Raw genomic sequence first — 18398 nt, forward strand, 5'->3', positions numbered from 1 at the left:
ATCGACTGGAGTTTCTCAATGTCCCTTGAGCTCTATAAGCGTTATTTCCAATATAGCCCCCCATATTTTCCATATCGACACATCACATCCCAATTTCCAAAAACATTTCCTGCATTACTCTTAATATTGATTAATCGACCCCTACACTTCATTATTTTTACATTTAATGTATTTCATTTGCCTTCTTTTCTCATAAAACCATTTGATTAGATTAAATGATATACCCTTTTGTATATTGATTAATTATTTTAGATATTATTTAACATCATTTTTATGTAATTTATTTTGATTTATACCCTTAAAACCAAAATCTTTTATATAAAAATAATTATTCAAGTAACAAAACTAACATCGCTGACAGAAGCAAATTTGAATCTGCGTACAATTAAATTTTTATTTTACAATTTTCTTTTTATGTTAACAAGATAAAGAGGGAAATAAATTTCTAGCTTATTTGGAGGGAATGAAAAAAAAAATTATAATTTGAGGGGATTGAAATTAATAATGTAACTTTTGTAGTAAAAGTTGCAATTTTTAATAAGATTTGCAACTTTTTTAAAAAGTTACAATTCTCAATAAAATTTGTAACTTTTAAACACAAAGTTGCAGATTTCAATAAAATTTGCAACTTTGTAAAAACAAAGTTGCAATTTTTAATAAAATTGACAACTTTTTTAAACAAAGTTACATTAAATCTTCTAGTGCAACTTTTTTGTTCGGCGATACCTTCTTTATAATCAAATGCAACAGTTGTGAAAAGGTTGCATCTAAAAGGTCGCATTAGACTCATTTTGTAGTAGTGGGCAGAACGAAAACATTGTCATATTGTTGAGACTGCCTGCTCATTGCTCCTGTCTGCGCAGGTCCCTAGTGCCTTTTGGGGAGAAGCAGTCCTAACTGCTGTGTATCTGATTAATCGTATCCCTACTTCATTGAATTTAGGAATATCTTCTTTTAAGAAGTTATATGGTCATCTACCAGACTACTCTTCCTTACGAGTTTTTGGATGTACTTGTTTTGTTCTTCGTCTTCATGTTGAAAGGAACAAGCTGGGGGTGGAATATGCTATTTGTGTATTTTTGGGGTATGGTATTGGTCAGAAAGGATACCGTTGCTATGATCCTGTGGGTCAGAAGTTATATGTTTCCCGACACGTTACTTTTTTGGAACATATTGCTTTCTACTCGATTCCTGCTACAGCCCACAATGTAACAAAGTCTGATCTTCTGCGTATTGATCCTTTTAATGACGATATAGAGGCTCAAGACTCATCTATGCCACATGATCCCTCAGCACATGACACGCCCACTTCTTCAGAGGGTGCCTCGACTCCACCTGTTCCTAAGCATGATCCTCCGATTATTGAAGTTGAGGATCTACCTCCACCACCACCCCTCAGGATATCTTCTCGTCCTGTCAAGTCCACCAAGCTACCAGATTTTTCTTACTCTACATATTCAAGACCGTTTTCTTCATTTATAGCAAGCACCCATCATCTGTTTGAACCTGAATCATATAGAGAAGTTGTTTCAGATCCTCTTTGGCAGAATGCTATGGCTAAAGAACTCACTGCTCTTCATCAAACTCATACATGGGATTTGGTTTCTCTTCCTCCTGGGAAACATATGATAGGTTGTCGTTGGGTGTACAAGATAAAAACAAAAGTTGATGGTTCTGTTGAATGATATAAGGCTATACTTGTAGCAAAAGGGTCTTCCCAACAGTATGGTTTTGACTACGAGGAGACATTTGCCCCAGTTGCAAAGATGACGACAGTTTGTACTATGATTGCAGTTGCATCCGTTCGACAGTGGAAGATCTTTCAAATGGATGTCAAGAATGCCTTTTTGAATGGTGACCTTCATGAGGAGGTTTATATGACCCCTCCTCCAGGAATTCAGCACCGACCGGGTAAGGTTTGTCGGCTTCGCAAATCTTTGTATGGGCTCAAGCAAGACCCTCGTGCTTGGTTTGAGAAATTATCCACAGTGATTACCTCTCTTGGATTTGTCCTGAGTAATCACGATTCTGCTCTATTTGTTAGATGCTCGAGTGTAGGACGGATTCTTCTTTCCTTATATGTGGATGACATGATTATTAAAGGTGATGACCATGGTGGTATTGAGTCTTTGAAGCATGATCTAGCTCGTCGATTTGCTATGAAGGATTTGGGCTTGCTGCGTTATTTCTTGGGTATTGAGGTCGCTGAGTCTAAGAAAGGGTACCTTCTTTCCCAGACTAAATATATATCTGACTTGTTTACACGGGCGAGACTTTTTGACAGTCCGACTGTTGATACCCCTCTTGAAACCAATGCATGATACTCTCCTATTGATGGTGTTCCTTTGTCTGATCCGAATCTTTATCGCACTATGGTGGGAAGTTTGGTTTATCTCACAGTCACTCGTCCAGATATTGCTCATGCTATTCATGTTGTCAGTCAGTTTGTTACTGCACCTACCTCTGTTCATTGGGGATCTGTTCTTCGTATTCTGAGATATCTTCGTGGCACTCAGTTTCAGACTCTCTTGTTTCCCTCGACGTATTCTCTTGAGTTATGTGCCAATAGTGATGCTGATTGCGATGGTATTAGCCATGATCGTAAGTCTACCACTGGATTTTGTGTATTTCTTGGAGAGTCTCTTATTTCATGGAAGAACAAGAAACAAGATGTTGTCTTTAGATCTTCCATGGAGGCTGAATATCGGGCTATGGCTGTAACTACATGCGAGCTTATCTGGTTACGGTGGCTGCTTGCGGATATGGGAGTTTACATTTCTTCACCTACTGCCTTGCATTGTGATAATAAAAGTACGATACAAATTGCAAAGAATTCTGTTTTTCATGAGCGGACGAAGCACATTGAGATCGATTCTAATTTTACTCGTCATCACCTGCAGCTTGGGACCATTTGGCTTCCATTTGTTTCATCAACCTTGCAGCTTGCGGATATTTGTACGAAGGCTTTATCGGCTTCTCGGTTTCGGTTCTTATGTGACAAACTCTCAATGCTTATTGTTGCGGCATTGTGAGTTTGAGGGGGGATGTTAATCTATATATTATTAGCCCGCTTGTTTATGGGCCGTTTTGTCTATAGCCCATTAAGGTTTCTGTCTAGCTAGTATTTATATCCGCTTTATTCCTTGTAGTCTTTACGCTTTTCTCTGAGAACCCTTGTAATTTATCTTTGTTATAATCATATAACAATGTTATCAAAAGGGAATGGATGTTTAGGAGTGTTTGTGATGGTGTTACTCGGCAGGAGGAGGAAAAGAGGGAGGAAGGGAGTTGCGGTGGTGGCAATAAGACTGCTTCGGTGCTCCTCTCGACTGCATTCCCTTGGTGTCTTTCCTCTTTCTGATTCAATGGTATAATCGCAGAAGGAAGAAACAGCGGCAACAGTGGGCATCCATGGTGGTTTAGTGGTTGTATACAGGTGGTACAAAGGTGGCATCTGGTGGTTGCAATCCGAAGGGCAACAACTCTTTCTTTCTTTCTTCCATTGCCTTCTCGGTGAAATAAAGGGCGAGAGAGAGAGAGAGAGAGAGAGAGAGAGAAAGGATTTGAGAGATTGAGTGTGTGGAATGAAGAATGATTGTTGGTTACCTTTTGATTATCTTCCAGAGATTTTGGGAAGACTTTGGTTGATTTCTTTGTACTTCCAAATCTATAAATTGTGTATGCGATTGCTTGTGTGAGTGTGTATGTTGTATAGCTTCCAATTGAAGTATTTTGATAAATTATTGTAATAGAAATTATTGTAATAGTTAATGACTGACTTTTCTATATATATATATATATATATATATATATATATATATATATATATATATATATATATATATATATATATATATATATATATATAGGAATAAAACATGTGCAATTTATTTTGTAAGGTAATTTCGTTTCTTGATTCTCGTGTCAATAAATCTGGACATCAATAAATTTTTCTAAAAGTTTCTGATGACAGTCCTAATCGTGGTGATTTCAAAAACGCATACGGAATTCAATTCCGATGTACCAAACTCTGTGAATTTACGTTTGAAGTTTTGCGATTAAAAGAATCAGATTCGATAAATTTTACGAATCTGATTTTGGTCAAGGTTAAAAATATATAATAAAATAATATATCATAACCTTATTTAAAAACGTGCTCAGAAATAATTTATGAGACCTGTAGCTATTCCAAACGAAGCAGTGCACGGTTTGTTTTAGAAAAATCAGATAAATACTTGTTTTTGTAACTTTAAAGAGACGTAACTTTTTCATACGACCTCCGTTTCAGACGTTTTTTATTCCACGAAGTCAGAAGAACATAATCTACTCAAACATTTTATCCATAACTCTCAAATATATTTAATGCAAAAATTTTATTTTTACGCCACAAATAGATTTAATTTTTGTTGGTTTTTGATTCAATCTTCAACGATAGACGTTTTAAACAGTTTGGGATGTTCTAAAAGAAATTATAAATATCATATATTTAATATACATTATAAACATAAAGTTACACATAATTGGTCATTGATGTCTAGCGGTTCTTTGTGGTTGACCGCCGAACTATGACTAATTTTTACCAATTGTTACACACTTTGTTTTTGCGTTTAGAGATGTTGAAGCTGATGGTTAGGCTGACTTCCCAATATTCCTGGGAGGATGGTGTTTTTCTTGGTATGTAATTGAAGTAATCCTCATCATTTTCCCGTTTCTCAAAAAGAAAAGTTTTTTTTTTTTTTTTTTTTTTTGTAATTTTAACGTAAGTAAATTCTCTCCGACGACAGTGATGAGGAAATTGTTTTTTTTTTTTTTGTATTTTCTAAACATTCATCTTTTTGTTCCATTTTTGGTTTCCGAATTTTCCCTTATTGCGCACATGTCATTTTTACATGCCTTGTTGATATGTGTAGTGTCAAACAAATGCAAAGTACCAGCTCGCAATGTTGTGAAGGTGGCCTGCATTACCAATGGAGTTGGTCAAATTCCAGGGGTGATGACAAGGATGATGGAGTAAATTTGATCTCCAAAGACCCAGGCCCAAGTATTTTTATAACACTACTTGTCAATTCTTGAATAAACAAAATCATAGAATAAGCATACGTCAATAAGGTAATATAAGATAATATATGAGATTAATGGATTGTTTGTTAGTTTGTGAAGCAACAATGGTAAGAAAGAAAGAAGGTAATGGTAATAATAATAATAAGAGACGAAAAAGGGTTCTGAATGGAGTCTAATCATAGTGCACTTGGTTCAACAATGGCTTTATTAAGATCAAACATAACATATAAAAATCATCCCAATCTTTTTTATTCTTTTTTAAATAGTTTTGTGTGATACAAGGAAATTGGATTAAAACTGGTGTATGTTTTGAGGATTTTTTTTTAATGCTTTCTTCAAGTCTTGCACAAATTACGAGTGTTATTTGAACAAATATAATGTTTCGAAAAAAAAAAAACACCATGTAGATTTAAGATATTGGAAGCTTAATTAGAATCTAAAAATCACAAGCTTAACATTTTTAATCATGTAACGACCAAAAATTTTTAAATAAAATTTTCATTTCTAATTCGCCAAACATTCTCATAAAATATGTAGTAACATTAACCATTGTTTTCAAAATTTATAACATTAACATTTTATTCAAAACATCAGAGTGTCCCATCAAAACAAATACCGGAGAGTGCACGCATCGCCATCAAGCCTTTCCCTTGCCCTTAGGCTCAGACGTACCTGAAACAAATCAACAAACTGTAAGTTAATTCTTAGTGAGTTCCTTAGAGCATACCCCCACAGAATCCACATAAATACATAATCCATATTAGTTATAAAAGCTACATAAACCATATAAGCCTTGCATACAACATATAAGGATGCGGTGGGCTCCTCCAAGGGTCTTACTCTAGGATGTCATGGGCTCCCCCTCATGGTCTTACTCCTAAGTGCCATGGGCTCCTCCCCATGGTCTTTAGTTGGAAAGTCATGGGCTCCCCCACATGGTCTTACATCCGAGTGACATAGGCTCCCCCATGGTCTTTACCTGAACAGCCATGGGCTCCCCCACATGGTCTTACATCCAAGCGTTATGGGCTCCCCCCATGGTCTTCCCTACAATTATCACATATAAAACTAGCATACCACTTAGCATGTATCCAACTAACGTACCACATATCTCTACATCAACCATTGTACCACTTATCACAGAATGGGCCAGCCTTGGTGCCTTAGACCCATTGGTATGGTGAGGAGACTCACCTCTCGTGAATGCTAAACTGACAACTAAGATCAGATAAATCCCATGTGCTTTTCCAACTCAACTGCCTATAATCTGTTGGATATAATGTCTAAGTCCATAACTTTATTTGGTATGTACTTGACCCGACCCGGCATGGTCCATTTGGGTTGCATAGCATTGCAATACTTGGATAGACTAAATGAGAGAATAAGGCACTTATGATTATTAATATATTATAAGTTCTAATATATTAATAATAATATTATTTAATTAGTATTGATCAAGTATTAATCTAGTATTAATTTGGTGATCAAAGTGAGACTAATTAAATATATAAGGGTTGATTATGACAATCATCAATTCTTTTATGGTGGATTAATGATCCATGGTTTATGGGTTATGGATATAACCATTTGGAGCTCCATGGATAGTCCATGGGAGTTACAAACCCATGGGTCATGAGAAATGAAGAGTCTTGACAATTATGGGTCCTCATGATGAAACCCTAATTATGACACCACTATAAAAGGGACCCTTTGGCTAGCAAAATGGTGACCTAGTGTTACTAGAGAGGGCATAACCGATTTTTGAGTGCTAGAAGTATTCTCTCAAGTTATTCCAAGTTTTGTGGTGTTGTGTGAAGCATTTGAGGCACAACATTTGGGGTGCTAGGCTCACAAAGTCTTGAAGGAATCCAAGCAAAACAAGGTATGTATTTCTACTAGTTTTATATTTTTATGTAATCCCCATGCCATGCTAGTTAGGAAATAACCTTGAAAAAGAAATTTACATGTATATAGTGAAAACATAGATTCAAGGTTATTAGGGTTGCATGTACACTTAGGAAGTGTTAGAATGCTCAAAACCCATCATAATCATCATGTGATTAACTTGTCACAATCCTGAAATACTATAATTATCCTCAAAGTCAACCCTGGACAAAGTCAAGGTCAACAGTCCATGTTGACCTTGACACGTTGAGTGCATCCAGCAACTCGCCGAGTTACCTGGATAACTCATCAACTCGCTAAGTTACCTGTGTAACTCGTCGAGTTCCTCAATGTCCAAAATATCGCAAACTCATGTAGGCCGAAAACTCCAATCCTCTACAGAAATCACTTCGGAATCTCGAAAATGGGTAAACCCTACCCGATCGTCGAGTTGGCTAAGGGAATCGACGAGTCTCTTCAGTTCTTCTTGTATACGGACGTTTTTAATCTACCCCAAAGCTCCAAATTACAGATCTAGCCTCCTAACGCATAGTTTCCACGTAAAGTTGCAAACTTTATGTGCATGCAAGCTCTTAACTGCCAAAACCAAGCTAAGGGATGGGTTTTAGCCTAAGAGAAAGGGCAATGCTTGATAAATTTAGTGACTTTAGGACTCTAAGGACTTTAGAGGGGTCCAAATCTGAAGTTACAACTCCAGATCTTACCCAACACCCGAAATGCTTCACAAATGTACTAAAAATGGCCTTAAACCCAAGAAAAGGGGGATCTAATGCTAGAATGGTCAAGGTAACAACTTGTTACCTTCAAATGGATTCCCAAACGTTGTAGATGATGGATCTACAAGCTCCTTCCCGAACTTCTTCAACAAAATACATCAAAAACACTCTTTTGGACTCACAAGCACAAGGAAACAACAAATAACGGCTAAGGTTTCTTCTCTTGTTAATGAAGTTGTAAGGGAGGCCACAAGAATCGGATTAAGTCCTTTATATAGGGTGCAAACCCTAAAAATTAGGGTTTTCCTTTACAGCGCCTACTTATCAAGTAGGATCTAAATCCCGCGCCCTCATAAATGATCTCTACTCGACGAGTTAGAGCTTCCCAACTCGTCGAGTCCTTACGTAAAACCCCAAAAACTTGGAAAATTAAATGATACCTGGAACAGGTGTTACAAATCTCCCCCACTTGAATTAGACTTCGTCCTCGAAGTCTGCTGATGCGAATAAGTTCGAGTAGTGATCTCGCATCCCCTCTTCCGGCTCCCATGTCCACTTGGATCCCTTCCGGTGCTGCCATTGTACCTTCACTAGCTTCACTTCCTTGTTCCGAAGAACCTTGGTCTTCCTATCAGAAATCGCGACAGGCCTCTCAATGTAGTTCAGGATCTCGTCCACCTGAATGTTGTCAAAAGAAACGACCGTGGCCTCATCTGTGATAGACTTCCGGAGCTGAGACACCTGAAGGTGTTGTGGATTTGGCTAAGCTCGTCCGACAGATCCAAACGGTAAGCCACTGTGCCCACCTGGGCCGAAATCCTGAACGGGCCAATATATAGGGGCCCTAACTTTCCCCTCTTTCGGAACCTAATAACACCATTCCATGGTGATACTTTTATCAAAACAAAGTCACCCACCTAGAACTCGAGATCTAATCATCGCTGGTCGGCATAGCTTTTCTGATCGATTTGCGCGACTTGCATCCGGTCGCGCACCTGCTGAATCAACTCTGTAGTCTTGAGCACCACTTTGGTGCTCCCCATAACTCGGTACCCTACCTCACCCCAACAAACAGGGGTCCTACACCTCCGACTATATAACATCTTGAACGGTGGTCGGTCGATACTGGCATGATAACTAGTGTTATAAGAAAATTCTGAAAATGGGAGGTATGTGTCCCAACCCCCTCCAAAAACCAACATACATGCCTGAAACATATCCTAAAGTGTCTGGATCGTCCTCTTACGTTTTCCATCTATCTGGGGGTGCTAGGCCTTGCTGAAATGTAACTGAGTACCCAGTTCCTCATGGAACTTCTTCTAGAATCTAGATGAAAATCGAACATCTCTGTCATACACTACTGACACTGGCACCCCGTGTCTAGCCACCACCTCTCGCACATAAATATACGCCAATTTCTCAGCGGAGATGCTCTCGGAGATCAGAATGAAGTGGTCACTCTTCGTCATCCTATCCATCATAACCCATATGGCATCCACACCCCTCGCTGTCCTTGGTAACTTCATGATGAAGTCCATAATGATCTCTTCCTACTTCCATATGGGAATGGGTAGTGGTTGAATCATGCCATAAGGCCGCTGATTCTCGGCCTTGACCTTCCGGCAGGTTAAACACCGCTCTACGAACCAAGCGATCTCCCGCTTCATGCAGGGTCACCAATAACTCAGTTTCAAATCTCTATACATTTTTGTATCTCCCGGATGTAAAGAAAACTTGGAATTGTGTGCCTCCTTTAATATCTGTTGTCTCACTCCCCCGGTGATCGATACCCAAACCTGGCCACACTGTGTCAAGAGACCTTGACCATCCCATCCAAACAAGGGAAATCCCCCCGAATCCGCTCTATCTTCTAGTTCTCTTTCTTCAAACCCTCCACTTGAGCTTTCTTGATCATATCTAGCAGTGGAGAGATCACCGCCATCCTCAAGCAAACGTTCCCAATTGGGGGAGCCACCACCTTGCGACTCAAGGAATCAGCCACCACGTTGGCCTTCCCTGGATGGTATAAGATCTCACATTCATAATCTTTCAGCGCATCTAACCACCTCCTCTGTCGCATGTTGAGGTTATGCTGATCCATCAAATACTTCAAACTCTTGTGATCAGTATAAATGGTGCACCGTACTCCATACAAGTAGTGCCTCCAAATCTCGATTGCAAACATCACTGCCCCCAATTCCAGGTAGTGAGTGGGGTAGTTCGCCTTGTGAGGCTTTAACTGCCTCGAAGCGTACGCGATCACATGCCCTCTCTGCATCAATACAACGCCTAACCTGAAGATTGATGCATCACAGTACACTACCAAATCATCCAGTCCTTTAGGTAGTACTAGAATCAGAGCCGCACATAACCTCTGCTGTAATAAGCTAACGCAGCCTCTCGTCGATGGGCTCGGTAGTGTCACCTGACCCAGCCTCGGATCCAGATCCTAATCCGGATCCCCATGCTCAAAATCGTGTCACCACCTTACTTCTCTACAATACCATAAACATAACGATCAGGATGTCCATAAAGGGAATCCTCCCACACCCATCCTCCTTAAAGCTTTTAGGTCTAACATTGGTTCGGGTACATGTCCTATGCTTTCAGTAGTACGGGCCCAATACTACCTTGCACACCTACCTGTACCTTCCCCAAGGCTCTACCTAGTAACTCTAATTCGTCCCAAAACAAATCATATCTCATAGACTACCGCATAGCTCAAATCCTAGGCTAACCTAAGATTTCCTCCATCCTTATCAAAACAGAAATCAATCATACTAGGTTGCCTTATGCATGCAAATTATACACAAAATAGGATCTAATAGACTTTCAAATAATAGATTCTACCCTAAGACCACAACCAGACAAGGAACAAGAAATAAGGCCAAATCAATCATTCTGAGGCTATACGACCCTAACCGTATACAATTTTGAAAGCATACACATAGCAAGATTCATACGATTATCATAACTCACATATCGTTATAACATGGCTAACATACTGGGGCAACTACTTACTTGGCTCGGCCGATCGTGCGCATTGCACTCTCCTTTTTCTCATTCTAAAAAGTTCTTAACTGTTATTTTTTAAAACAATTTTACCATTTCCTTAGTTTGAGTCTTGACATACTCGAGAGTGTGCTCGAATCCCTCAAACCAAGGCTCTAATACCAACTTGTTGCTACCCAAAATTTTCAAATAAAATTTTCATTTTTATTTAGCCAAAAATTCCGATAAAATATGTAGTAACATTAACCGCTATTTTCAAAATTCATAACATTAACATTTTATTCAAAACATCAGAGTGTCCCATCAAAACAAATACCGGAGAGTGCACATCGCGCCATCAAGCTTTTCCCTTGCCCTTAGGCTCAGAAGTACCTGAAACAAATCAACAAACTGTAAGTTAATGCTTAGTGAGTTCCCCAGAGCATACCCCACACAATCCACATAAATACATAATCCATGTTAGCTATAAAAGCTACATAAACCATATAAGCCATGTATACAACATATAAGGATGTCGTGGGCTCCTCCCAGGGTCTTACTCCAGGATACCATTGGCTCCCCTTGTCTTACACCTAAGTGCCATAGGCTCCCCCCATGGTCTTTAGTTGGAAAGCCATGGGCTCCCCCATATGGTCTTACATCCGAGTGCCATGGGCTCCCCCACATGGTCTTACATCCAAGTGTCATGCCCCCCATGGTCTTCCCTACAAGTATCACATATAAAACTAGCATACCACTTAACATGTATCCAACTAACATACCACATATCTCTACATCAACTATTGTACCACATATCATAGAATGGGTCGGCCTTGGTGCCTTATAGCCATTGGTATGGTGAGGAGACTCACCTCTCTTGAATGTTGAACTAACAAGCTAAGATCAGATAAATCCCACACACTGCTCCAGCTCAACTGCCTATAATCGTCATGTGATTAACTTGTCATAATCCCAAAATACTATAATTATCCTCAAAGTCAACCCTAGTCAACACTGGAAAAAGTCAAGGTCGATAGTGTCACACCCCAAAACCAAGAACGGCGAAAACGTTCTGGGGCGGAGGACGTCATGTAAAGTATCACAACACAGTAAATGTAAATAAGCAAACAACAACATCCATTGCATTAAATATATAATTTTAATACAAGAGTGTTCTGTACAGTTATAGACACCAAAATAATGTAAGTCAAAATAATAAGATGAGTCTTGAATACGCTCCACCTTCTCAAAAGCTGGCCTCGGTACCTGTCTACTGATGACCTGAGAATACAAGTTATTTTGAAAGAGTTTATCAGCATTAAGCTGGTGAGTTCATAAGTATATTAGTGTCAATGTTTGTTGTCAAAAACGTTTGAACCTGTCTCAATGTATAAGTTTGTAAAAATGTAAGTAAGTATTTGAAAGTATTTGTAAAGGTTTGAATCTATAAGAAAATCCTATATTTTCTATTAAAGAAACCTTCTACCAAGGCTTAACTGTTTTGTATACTCGTTTGTTGTAAAAGTGTGTAATTTCCCAAGTGTAACTATCATTTAATAAAATATAGTTTGTACATTAATGCTCAAGTGAGGTTATCACTAAAATATGTAATGGGTAAATCATTGTAGTACTGTAGTTTTGTATAATAGGAACTACTGCTGTACTAACTACCTTAAACCGGATTTATATTAAGGTATAATGTGATAAATTGCACCATGCTATCGACTTGTAATAACGACATAATGAATGGTCGTAATAAAGAAATGACGTTTGGCACCCGCAGACCTGCAGGTCCGGCTGTAGCTAGCAGCAAGGTGTAGGATAGTCAATCCAGTATAGATCTATACGCAAACTCACGCTCTCCCTCCAAGAGAATTCTGGCTACAACTCGGGCCATGACATTTAAGGCATGCTCCGACACAGTGGATCACAATTGTTAACGTATTCATGTATATGTAATGTTTCTCGCTCTAGTATAAATGTATATGTTCTCCTTCTAGTATAGATGTATATGTCCTGTTTCTAGTATATATGTATATGTTCATGTTTCTAGTATAGCTGTATATGTTCATGTTTCTAGTATAGCTGTATATGTTCATGTTTCTAGTATAGCTGTATATGTACATGTTTCTAGTATAGTTGTATATGTTCCTGTGTTACCCCGATGGTAACTAACTATTGATGTACTGATAAGTATGTATACGGAAGTACTTTTATGTCTATATATGTATATATGATATATAAGTAATATTGAAACGACCTTCGGATGGTCACCCGAAATCTCACCAGACCACATCCAAATCGAGAAAAAGGAAATAGGGCGGACGGCCTTCCTATGCCCTTTAAACATTATTTATACATCTATACATATATGGGCATGCAATTAAATATATATAAAGGCATAAATAAGTTTTCATAAGACATTTTAAACATAAATATAATTTCAAGAGAAGATCGACTTGATGTCAATCTATAAAACAATTTGAAGGCATAAGTTGATAAAACAGTTTAAGTATAAGAAACATTTGTTTGAATCACAGTTTGTAAATAAGTTTGGATAGTAAAAGAGTTTGTAAAACATTTCAAAGTAAAGCAGTTTGATAAACAGTTTGAACAGTGGTAAAAATCATTGGTTTCCTAGTTATTAATTACATGTGATTAAATGCAATCACATGTGATTGAAGCAATAACTATAAGTATTTGACTTGTATCCCCCCATAAAGTATTTAAAACATTTAAAATCATTTCAAAGGTTGATTAAAGGGGTATGAACTCACTTGTGGTGAGCTGTACGAATTGCAGTGTCGGATACCGTGCTAGGTGGCAAAAGGAGACTTGTTTACACGCACGAGCCTAGTTATCATATAATAAGCATATATATAACTAATTAGCCAAATAATAACTTAACATATAAGTTAAGACACTTAGGAACATGTAAACACTTTTTATAAGTGTTAAAAGTCCCAATGGTTGCATCTAAGTTGCTACGGGACCAGGCAAAAGGGTTTGAAGCATCAAATGGCCTTGTATAAGAGTTCACCACCCAACAAACCCCACCTTTGGAGTTTACGGCCGTAAACTCATGGGTTTATGTCCGTGAACTCCTCACTTGGTGGTTTTGGGTGTTTTAAGGTGTTATCTTGATCCTAGAATTAGCCTAGCTTTGTTGGAATTAACCTTGAAGTAGTTTAAGGCCCTAGAATGCTCCATTGGGGAGTTTACGGCCTAATGACCATATCCCCTTTAGTTTACGGCCGTAAACTCCTATGGGATGTTGGTTTTTAATTCATTTGAGGCACTTGCACATGTAGGATAGCTTCCATGTTTTTATCTAAGGCTAAAGGGGACAAGAGGCACACATTTGTGCCTTCACTTGGAGTTTACGGCCTAAGTGATGTTCCTTGGCCGTAAACTCCCTTTTAGGGATGATTTTGATGTAGTTTATTCCCCATTCAAGTCCTATGTATTCATGGGTAATTGTCTTAAGGCCTTAGGGGTGTTTCTGGTGCATTTTACCCTAGAAAAAGGGGTTTACGGCCCAAGAGATATTCTTGGCCGTAAACTCCTATAACTCCATGATTTTGAAGTGTTTTGATGTCCAAAATAGGTACAAGCATTTGAGGTTTAATGTGCTTAAGCTTTAGGGGTGGTTTAGGGCACTTTAAGCCCTTGAAAAGGGGTTTACGGCCCAAGAAAAGTCCTTGGCCGTAAACTCCTATTACTTTTGTTTCTTGATTGCTTTCTAGTCTCTAAAGATCATACAATAAGTCTCCAACTAGTTGTCTATCAAGGAAATGGGACTAGGAAGCCTTAAAGCTCCATTTTGGAGTTTACTCCCCAAGAACGTTCTTGGGCGGTAAACTCCCGAATCTTGTTGTTTAGACATGTAATTGATGTTATAAAGCATATAACAAGTAATGAAACACATCTAGGAAAATAGACTCACAATCTGGGATGAAAACCCGAAGATCCGTCAGAGAGAAAAGGGCTTTTCTCTAGTTGGATTTGTGAATAATGAATTAATTTAATTCAAAAAACTATTTATAGTCCTGGAATATTTTGGCTGAAAATATTTTTATTCCGGAGATTGGACTATGACATTATGAAACTTGGAATGTTCAAGTTTCACCAATCCAGGAGCATCCACTCTCCTAATATCTCCTGAAATGTAAACCCTAATGTACACAAACTTGTTCGGAAAAGCCTGAAAATCACTGAAACTGGACTAGCTTCTACTGAATAGATAATGTTCGTACAAATGGAAATTTCGGGTTGTCACATCATCCCCCCGTTAGAAGGAATTTCGTCCCGAAATTAGAATTTAAGCAAATATGAAGTTACAACAATTAAGCGAAAAGATGAGGGTATTTCAGCTTCATCTGATCCTCGCGTTCCCAAGTGAATTCCGGTCCTCGCTTGGCGTTCCAACGAACCTTCACGATTGGGATACGGCTTTGTTTCGTCTGCTTGACCTCACGGTCCATGATCTCTACGGGTTCTTCCACGAAGTTGAGGCTCTCGTTGATCTCGATCTCGTCGAGTGGGATTACGAGAGTCTCGTCGGACAGACACTTTTTCAAGTTAGATACGTGGAATGTAGAATGTACGTTACGAAGTGTGTTGGGTAGGTCGAGTTTGTAAGCTACGGGGCCGACTCTCGCAAGAATCTCGAAAGGCCCTATGTACCTCAGATTTAGCTTCCCACGCTTGCCGAAGCGTATCAAGCCTTTCCAGGGTGAGACTTTGAGAAGGACTCGGTCTCCCACCTGAAATTCTAAAGGTTTTCTTCGTTTATCAGCGTAGCTCTTCTGTCGGTCTCTAGAGGCTTTCAATCATTCACGGATCTGAACGATTTTCTCCGTCGTTTCCCGAATGATTTCCGGACCGGTGAGAGTACTGTCGGAAGCTTGCCCCCGATCTAATTGGGTATCACCCACCTCAGCCCAGCATAGAGGGCATCTGCACCTTCGGCCGTAGAGAGCTTCGAATGGAGTAGCCTTGATGCTCGTGTGATAACTGTTATTATAGGAAAATTCGACAAGGGGTAAATGAATATCCCATGCTTTCCCAAAATCAATCACACAGGCTCGCAACATATCTTCCAGTGTTTGGATGGTCCTCTCACTCTGTCCGTCGGTCTGTGGATGGTAGGCTGTGCTCATGTCCAGCCTTGTTCCTAGGGAATGTTGTAGTGATTGCCAAAATCTTAAGGTGAACCTACTATCTCTATCGGAGATAATGGACATAGGTACACCATGTAGCCGTACAATTTCCCTAATGTATGTTCTCGTAAGTTTCTCCATCTTGTCGGTTTCTTTGATAGGTAGGAAGTGTGCAGACTTGGTCAATCTATCAACGATGACCCATATGGTGTCAATTCCACCCGTTGTCTTGGGCAACTTGGTTATGAAATCCATAGTGATACACTCACGCTCCCACTTCCATTCTGGAATCTCTGGTTGTTGCAGTAAACCAGAGGGCTTCTGGTACTCGACCTTAACCTTTGTGCAAGTAAGACATTTACTTACGAAGGTAGCAATCTCTACTTTCATATTAGGCCACCAGTATAGCTTTTTAAGATCCAGATACATCTTATCTGAACCTGGGTGGACGGAATATCGAGTGTTGTGCGCCTCGGTCATGACGAAGTCTCGGAAACCACTGTGTTTCGGTGTCCAGATCCGGTTCATGAAATATAAAGCTCCGTCACCCTTGGCTTCTAAATTCTTGTCCATTCCTCTAAGGGATTCACTCGACACATTTTCAGGTTTCATGGCCTCAAGTTGAGCCGCCTGAATTTGCTTAGTCAGGTGTGAATGGATGGTTATCGATAATGACTTGACTTTGCGACCAGAGTATTCCTTCCGACTTAGGGCGTCTGCTACTACGTTGGCTTTACCCGGATGATAACGAATATCGCATTCGTAATCACTGAGTAGCTCGACCCACCGTCGTTGTCTCATGTTGAGCTCCTTCTGATCGAAGATATGTTGTAAACTCTTGTGGTCGGTAAAGATAGTGCTCTTCGTTCCATACAAGTAATGTCTCCAGATCTTCAGAGCAAACACTACTGCTCCTAGTTCAAGATCATGTGTCGTGTAGTTAACCTCGTGTGTCTTCAACTGTCTCGAGACATAGGCGATGACCTTACCTCGCTGCATCAGAACAATCCGAGTCCTTGATTTGATGCATCGCAATAGACTACGAAGTCTTCTATCCCTTTGGGAAGGGATAGTATTGGTGCGGTGCACAAGGCTCGTTTGAGCGTTTGGAACGCTCTTTCTTGTTTCTCTTCCCAATCAAAGGCCACGCCTTTCTGGGTCAGGGTCGTAAGAGGTTTCGCTATTCGGGAGAAGTTCTGAATGAACCTGCGGTAGTAGCTAACGAGACCTAGAAATTGACGAATTTCTGTAGGCGTTTTGGGAGCTGACCAGTTCTCAATGGCTTTAATTTTGGATGGGTCCACGTGGATTCCCTCTTCGCTTACCACGTGTCCCAAGAATTCGACTCTTCGAATCCAAAATTCACATTTTGAGAACTTCGCATAAAGTTTCTCCTTTCTTAAAGTTTCTAGGACTTGTCGCAGATGATTGCCGTGTTCTTTCTTACTTCGGGAGTAGATCAGGATGTCGTCACTGAAAACGATAATGAACTGATCTAAGTAAGGTCGGTATACTCTATTCATCAAATCCATGAAGAATGCGGGCGCATTGGTCAATCCGAATGGCATCACCACGAGCTCGTAGTGTCCGTAACGAGTTCGGAAGGCTGTCTTCGGCACATCCTCCTCTAGCACTCGTAACTGGTGATATCCGGATCTCAGATCAATCTTGGAAAAATAGCTCGCCCCTTGCAGTTGGTCGAATAGATCATCTATGCGTGGCAGTGGATAACGATTCTTGATCGTCAATTTGTTGAGTTCTCTGTAGTCAATACACATATGGAATGATCCGTCTTTCTTCTTAACGAACAAGACCGGTGCTCCCCAAGGTGAGAAACTCGGTCTTATAAAGCCCTTGCTGAGCAGTTCGTTAAGTTGACCAGAGAGTTCCTGCATCTTAGCTGGTGCTAAACGGTAGGGCGACTTGGCTACTGGGGTAGCTCCTGGGACTAATTCGATTCTGAACTCGACTTGTCGTTGCGGAAGTAATCCAGGTAGTTCTTCTGGGAAAATGTCGGGGAAGTCGCTCACTACTGGGATGTTCTTTAGTTCTTTCGTTTCTAGATTCGTGTCGACGACGTGAGCAAGGAATGCGTGGTATTCTTTGCGCAGGTATTTCTATGCTTGAATACTCGATATAATGCGAAGACTCGCACCAGGTTTGTCGCCGTAGACTATAAGAGTTTCATTAGACGGGAGGTTTAAACGGACTGCTTTCTCGTAGCACATGATGTCGGCGCGATGAAGACTTAACCAATCCATGCCGATAATAACGTCGAAAATTTTTATTGAGACCGGCATAAGGTCGATTGGGAATGAATGGTTATCTAAAGTTAGGGTACAACCTAAGTATATGTTATTTGTACTTTCAGTTTTCCCATTGGCCATTTCTACTGTGAATTGTTCATTAAGTGCGTGTGGTTTTTGCTTAAGCATGCGAGCAAATTTGTGGTTTACGAAGCTTCGCTCCGCTCCACTATCGAACAGAATGCATGCATAGGAGTTATCAAGGAGGAACGTACCAGTCACCACTGTCGGGTCAGCAACTGCTTCCCCGTGGCCTA

At 39.8% G+C, this 18398-nt stretch overlaps 1 pseudogene; it reads left to right on the forward strand.

Annotated features, from left to right (window-relative positions):
- The first annotated feature begins 2372 nt into the window (after nucleotides 1-2372).
- The window catches only part of LOC145066686 (uncharacterized), a 29375-nt pseudogene continuing 13349 nt past the window's right edge, over nucleotides 2373-18398 (forward strand).

This window comes from Lactuca serriola, chromosome 1 (genome assembly GCF_051521515.1).
Source record: "Lactuca serriola cultivar US96UC23 chromosome 1, Lser_US96UC23_V15, whole genome shotgun sequence".
Lineage (NCBI taxonomy): Eukaryota > Viridiplantae > Streptophyta > Magnoliopsida > Asterales > Asteraceae > Lactuca > Lactuca serriola.